The sequence below is a fragment of the Octopus bimaculoides genome, chromosome 3 (genome assembly GCF_001194135.2).
Source record: "Octopus bimaculoides isolate UCB-OBI-ISO-001 chromosome 3, ASM119413v2, whole genome shotgun sequence".
NCBI lineage: Eukaryota > Metazoa > Mollusca > Cephalopoda > Octopoda > Octopodidae > Octopus > Octopus bimaculoides.
Window position 1 is genome coordinate 161529174 of NC_068983.1, and position 6506 is coordinate 161535679.

Below are 6506 nucleotides of genomic sequence, written 5' to 3' on the forward strand. Positions count from 1 at the left end.
TGTATATATATATATATGTATATATATATATATATGTGTGTGTGTGTGTGTGTGTGTAAGAACGACCGTGCGGACTCAAAAAGGAGAAATGGTGACGAATGGAAAAACAGGACTCCTTTTATTTAGAACGCGTCACACGGTCGAACACAAAATATATATCAAAGAGGATATACATATATGTTATACTCCGATAACATAATTGGCCAGTAATTAAAGACGATTTTGAACACAACCGTATGAGATGAATAACAGAATTATTTATTGTGGCGTTAGAATGTATGTATGTGTGTGAGTGTGAATGCGACATATAAAAACATAATAAAAGACAGGCCGTCGTATAAGGAAAAGAGTGTGTGTGAGTGATACATGTATGTGTATGCGTTATATACAGCAGATAAAAAAGAGTCAGTAACACGTGTGAGCATTTATACCAGTTCTTAGAGTACACAATAGGAATAGTCTGTATGTGAAAGAAGTTGAGGCGTATGTGTGGCAGGGCGATCACTAGTTGTGATGTTGTGGCTTCCATGCCGGGCCGGGTTCTTGAGGACAGACGTTTATCGCAGGCTGAACTCTTGTTCTGTTTATTTATCGTGGTGAAGCTGAAACACCAAACAGAATCGAAGAGAGAATATGTGCCGCAGTAGTTTGGTTAGTTTATCGTGGTGTACGTAGAAAGTCGTGTTGACTATGGTCGGCGATGATGCTGGTTAGTAGTCGTAGACTCGTGTTGCTGATGGCGACGACGGTGGTAGTCGTAGTTGGACGAAGCTGTTGATGTTGTCGCTGGCTGCTGCTGCCGCTGATCTGTGTGGTACACGGAACAGGTCTCTAAGAGATCTGAACCGAGACGAATTAGCTGGGTATAATTTGGTCTATTTAAAGCAAAATAGGGGCTCCCAGACCATAGTAGAAAAACACTATCACGTGACCTTATTAGGAGCTGTGATTGGTCAGTTTGCGTTCTGGCGGGAACGGTTCGAAGAAGTTGCCGCTTCGAATAATAATCAGTCACGTGATGACAGGCAAATGTGTTTTCCACTACGCCCGTGCTTGTTTATATTTAATAGCGGGGAAGATGGCTTCTTTGTGTATAATGGCGATCGGTAGTTTCACTACATATCTATATATATTACGGGAGCGAACGAAGTAAACTTTGCATAGCAGAGCAGGCAAGAATCTTTTAAGACTTGCTTGACCCTGGGATCCTTTTAAACTCCAGAAGAGAGATCTATAGCCCTTGTCTGCATTTCAAACGCTACCTGCAGCAGGCGTGGGATTTCCCGCTCATTGATTTGGGTTATAAAAAATAATTGTAGAATGCAACCAACCTAAGGGTGGAGATTCTCATTCATCGATTAAGACCATAAAAATTTGCTGACCAGCCCGGTAGAAGGGCGATAACCAGTCCTATTTAAGGCTCAGACAATATATAGTTTTTTTTTTTTTGTTTGTTTACAAATTAACTGACCGTAAATGTCTTCTCTCTCCAGTTTGAAGAGAGGTTATATGTGCGCGCCATCGAAGTCTGAGGTGTCGTCTATAAGGCTAAACCCTTTATGGATGCGGAACTATAGGGCCGGCCATATAATTAACCTCCTGCAAATAGATTACTGCTCTAACTTTTAAAGTTTGCTTCTTTTACGGATATACTAATTTTTCTCTCTCATATCGTCTCTGATAATGGGTTATTCTTTATATCCATGAAACAGCTATTATAAGACTACCTTTCTCTTTGTAAATGTCCTAGAAATTTCACACTGCCTTGGCTTTGTTGTCTCATTTTATCTAACACACACACAGACACACACACACACACACACATACATATATACCTATACACACACACACACACACACACATGGTGGTGTGTTTACGTCCCCGTAATCTAGCGGTTCGGCAAAAGAGACCGATAGAATAAGTACTAGGCTTCCAAACAATAAGTCCTGGGGTTGATTTGCTCGACTAAAGGCGGTGCTCCAGCATGGCCGCAGTCAAATGACTGAAACAAGTAAAGATATATATATATATATATATATATATATATACAGTGTGTCTGAAAAACATGCGGCATGGTCAAGTCTAGAGTGACACTGATCAAAAGATTGCTCGATCTTGACTGATTTGACCACCAACAGCGCTGAATTTAGAGCAGTTCTAATTATACATGTATGATGATTATAATCAACACTGTTATATTATTTATCCATTAAAGAAAATGAATACTGCGACAAGATATAAAAACAAGTTACTTTTCAAAATAGTTTAGACCTTGTTATAGCGATGTGTTAATTGGCAGTTATGTTCGATCTTGGAATCTCAAGAATATACAACTTTCACCATCAGTATAAATGCTGCGATTTGTTATATACATTATGTCTAACTATATTGCGTCAATGTTTTTGAAAGTATAAGTTGAAATGTTACCATTTATCATCTGTCTGTGCGCGTGTGTCTGAAAGTATGTGTGCATATTTATTTTTATATGTATATAATATATATAAAAATAATTTAACATTAAACTGAGAGTTATTTGGTACTTTTTTGAAGAGTGCATATTATTTCATTTTTACAAAGGAGAGCTCGACAGTGACTTCGGAATTCTGGTTTACCAGTTGTCATCAAACTGTCTGATGATAGCTGGTATACCTGAACTTTTAAGTCACAATCAATCTTTTCTTGGTAAAATTTAATATGCATGTGTGTGTTATTGTTGTATAGCTTCACGTCTTCTTTGAATGGATTGGTTTGTGGTCAAAGGCATTCCAGCCATGACCATGTTGTCTTTTTTACGAAAGGTGACATGAAGGTTATCTGGCTATTATTTCTGACAAGAGCTAGGACAATAAAAAGGTTATTTTTCCACTTCCTAAGCCAAATATAAAAATGGGTTCCAATTATTCTAAAGCATTCTTATTATTCCTGTTTCGGTAATTTGACTGCGGCCATGCTGTCGCATCGCCTTAAAGGGGTTTTTAGTCGAAGAAATCGCCCTCAGGACTTATTCTTCGTAAGCCTAGTACTTATTCTATCTGTCTCTGATGCTGAACTGGTAGGTTACGGGGACGTAAACACACCAATATCGGTTGTCAAGCGATGGTGGGGGACAAACACAGTCACAAGTGCGCGTGTACACACACACACACACACACACACACACACATACGACGAGCTTCTTTCAGTTTCCGTCTTTTAAATCCACTCACAAGGCTTAGGGCGGCCTGAGGCTATAGTAGAAGGCACTTTCTGAAAGTGCCTTCACAGTGCTACACAGTAGGACTGAACCTGAAACCATGTGAGTGGGAAGCAAGTTTCTTACCACACAGCCACGCCTGCGTCACACAGATATACACGAACATTTTCTTTCAAATTAATGCCCTGTGCACATGAAATCTCGTGCACCATAGGTGTGTTATTGCTGAAATTGTGTAGTCTCTGGTCATCTCTGCCCAGCGACGGAGGACAAACACTTTTGGCGCCACACCTTAAGTAATAGATATCAGACCAGAGAAAATTTTGCACTCGTTCACACCCGCGCTTCTAGGGCTCTGTTCAAGAAGAGAGATAGCAAAAGGACTAGGTTCGAACAACAGGTCTGTCATTTATGAAGTTGCGTGATTCCGAGCTTGCTGTTAATCCACTTTCGAGACTATGGTGGTTGCTGCAGTGGTGGGCAAAGTTGGAATCAGTCAAAAATCAACAGCTGTTGCTCTTCTACATTTATGATTGGTGATATTGGCCCATGTTACACATACTGTGGTTCTTGCACTAAGAATTAAGTATTAGTCTTAATATTATTATTATTGTTATTATTATTGATTTCCACCTCCCTTATTTCCTCATTGACATAACAGATTGTATCGATGGCATTTCATATATTTCCATCCAATCTCTTGCTGTAACCAATGGACGACGATGATATTTATCTGTTGTAATATGACAACCACCAACACGACCATCATCACCATTACTTCTATCAACAAACTCTCATGATCATCATTAGTGGTAGCAACAACAACAGCAACGATGAAAAAGACTATCATTTCGTTCGCCAAACAAAGGATCTCTTTCTCTCTCACTCTTTCGCTGTCTCCCTCTCTGTCCCCCTATTTCTCTCCCTCCTTCTGTCTTTCTTTCTCTCTTTCTCTCTCTCTCACTTTCTATCTTTCTCTTTATCTATCTATTTATATTTCTATATATCTATCTCTGCCTCTCTCTCTAACACTCGCTCGATCGCTCAATAAACAAATAATCAGCGTTTAATTCCTAATATTTTGACATGTGCTTTCATGATGGTTATCGGTCAGTGAAAACACAATTGTTTATACTGATTCTGTTCATGTGCCTACATGCATTATATTCATAAATAATTTAATCTATATAGATTATAGCCGCTACTATCATACCGGTAGTGTTGAAACAGAATAAACCGATAAAATGACATGGTTTCCTTTTAAGAGAATTTGAAGATGGTGAGACTTTCTCGGTGTCATTTAATAAATAACATTATTACCCGGATAAAGTTAGACAGGAAACATAGATATTAGGGGAGCAGTTTAGAAGTGAAAAACCTGTTGATAAGAGTGGAATTTAGAAAAATGTAATGTAAATATGGTTGGATTATGGCTTGAAAATAGATTATAGGATGAAAAATTCATCCTTGATTTAAGAACATTTTTCGATTAAGGCGATATTGCAGAAATATTGAACAAGTAGAGGTCGATTAGTTCTCGTAAAGAAACATTGATAAAGTCTTTTTTTATCAAATAGTTCCAAGTGCGCGATTTCTTATCAAGAAGGCGAATTTATATAAACGATATCGTTAAATCGTTCAATAAATAGAATTAGGATTCGCTGCAGTGGTTTGCAAAGAGAAACAATCTGAAAAGAAAAAGTGGGAAGAAAACGACAACAAATATAGAAGGGAAACTGAAGAAAAGAAATACAGAAGGAAGAAAGATTTTATAGAATGAAACAGGGAAAGAATGTGAAAAAAAAAAAAAAAAAAAAGACGAAAGTAATACAAGAAAGACAAGGCAGGGAAACATCAAACGCATATACATACATCATGCAATCACATACATATATACAGACACATACACGTATGTATATGTATGATGTTATTTAGCTTTATTTCAAGATTCCATTCCAATAGAGAAGGAACCGGTTTCTAAGTTAGATCCAAGGCGCCTTCATTGGAATTTCAACATCAACGGGGTATTTTTGTATGTTTGTATGTATGTATGTGTGCAGATTTGTATGTTTTTGCTTTATGCGTGTATTCTTCAGCATATAGCCGCATATCTAGACATGCTCATATATGCTTAAATGATAAACTTCTCAAAAGTTTTACAGATTTTTACAGCTCCAGTGATGTATGTATGTATGTATGTATGTATGTATGTATGTATGTATGTATGTGTGTGTGTTGTGTGTGTGTGTGTGTGTGTGTGTGTGTGTGTGTGTGTGTGTGTGTGTGAAGGCGCATTGCTCAGTAGTTAGAGCGTCGGGCTCACAATCATGAGGCAGTGAGTTCGATTCCCATAACAAGTTGTGTGTTGTGTCCTTGAGCAAGACACTTTATTTCACGTTGCTTCAGTTCACTCATCTGTAGAAATGAGTTCGATGTTACTGGTGCCGAGCAGTATCGGCCTTTGCTTTTCCCTGGGATAACATGGAGCGGGGAAGCTGGTATGCATGGGTGACTGCTGGTCTTCCATAAACATCCTTGCCTGGACCTCAAGCACATAAACATACATACATACATACATACATACATACATACATACATACATACATACATACATACATACATACATACATACATACATTTGTTGTTGGCACTCCGTCGCTTGCTCATAGAACAGTGAAAGAAGCAGTAGAAGAGGCATCAAGCGAAAAAGGAATATTTATGCCATGCGAAGGGTGAAAATCAACAAATTAAGAACCAGAAATCCAGAAATGAATTAATGAAAAATAATGAAGAGGAACTAAATATATTGATAATTCCACTCAAATGATTCGTTATAATTGATTTTAAAAAATTAGAAATGCTTCATTTATATTTTGATGGAAGATTCTCAGAAATCAGCTGTTTACTAGTAAATGAAAAAAAAAAGAAACTTTAAGAAGAAAAATAAAGAGAAAGCAAATATTAGTCTGTTCATTGCTTACCTTTAGCACATCTCCAACCTCACACCTCACATATAAAACCCTCGTGTCTTGCTCTGACTACTGAAAGGTGTATTTGTTGAACTAATCTCTATGGTAATAAATCACTAACTGTTTTACTTACCCGCTTCCTCGACCACCGAGTGACATTCGTGAAGTGGAGAAATCGATGGTTTAATTAAAGTGGGGGCAGGAGACTTCATAATATATGCATGAATACCTATATAAACATGTATAAGTGTAAGTTTGTATGTGTAGATGTGTTAGTGTGTGTGTGTGTGAGTGTGTAGATGTGTGTGTGTGTATGTGTGTGTGTCTGTGTCTGTGTGTCTGTG

General features: G+C 37.8%; 1 protein-coding gene across 4 annotated transcripts in view; it reads right to left on the reverse strand.

Moving 5' to 3' along the window:
- Positions 1-6284, reverse strand: part of LOC106872544 (uncharacterized) — a 103328-nt gene extending 97044 nt beyond the window's left edge. For all 4 annotated transcript variants that reach the window (XM_052966656.1, XM_052966654.1, XM_052966655.1 and 1 more), the window contains exon 1: positions 6175-6284. The gene's annotated coding sequence lies outside the window, so the exon portion shown is untranslated. The remainder of the gene's footprint in view (positions 1-6174) is intronic.
- Between the last annotated feature and the right edge of the window lie 222 nt (positions 6285-6506).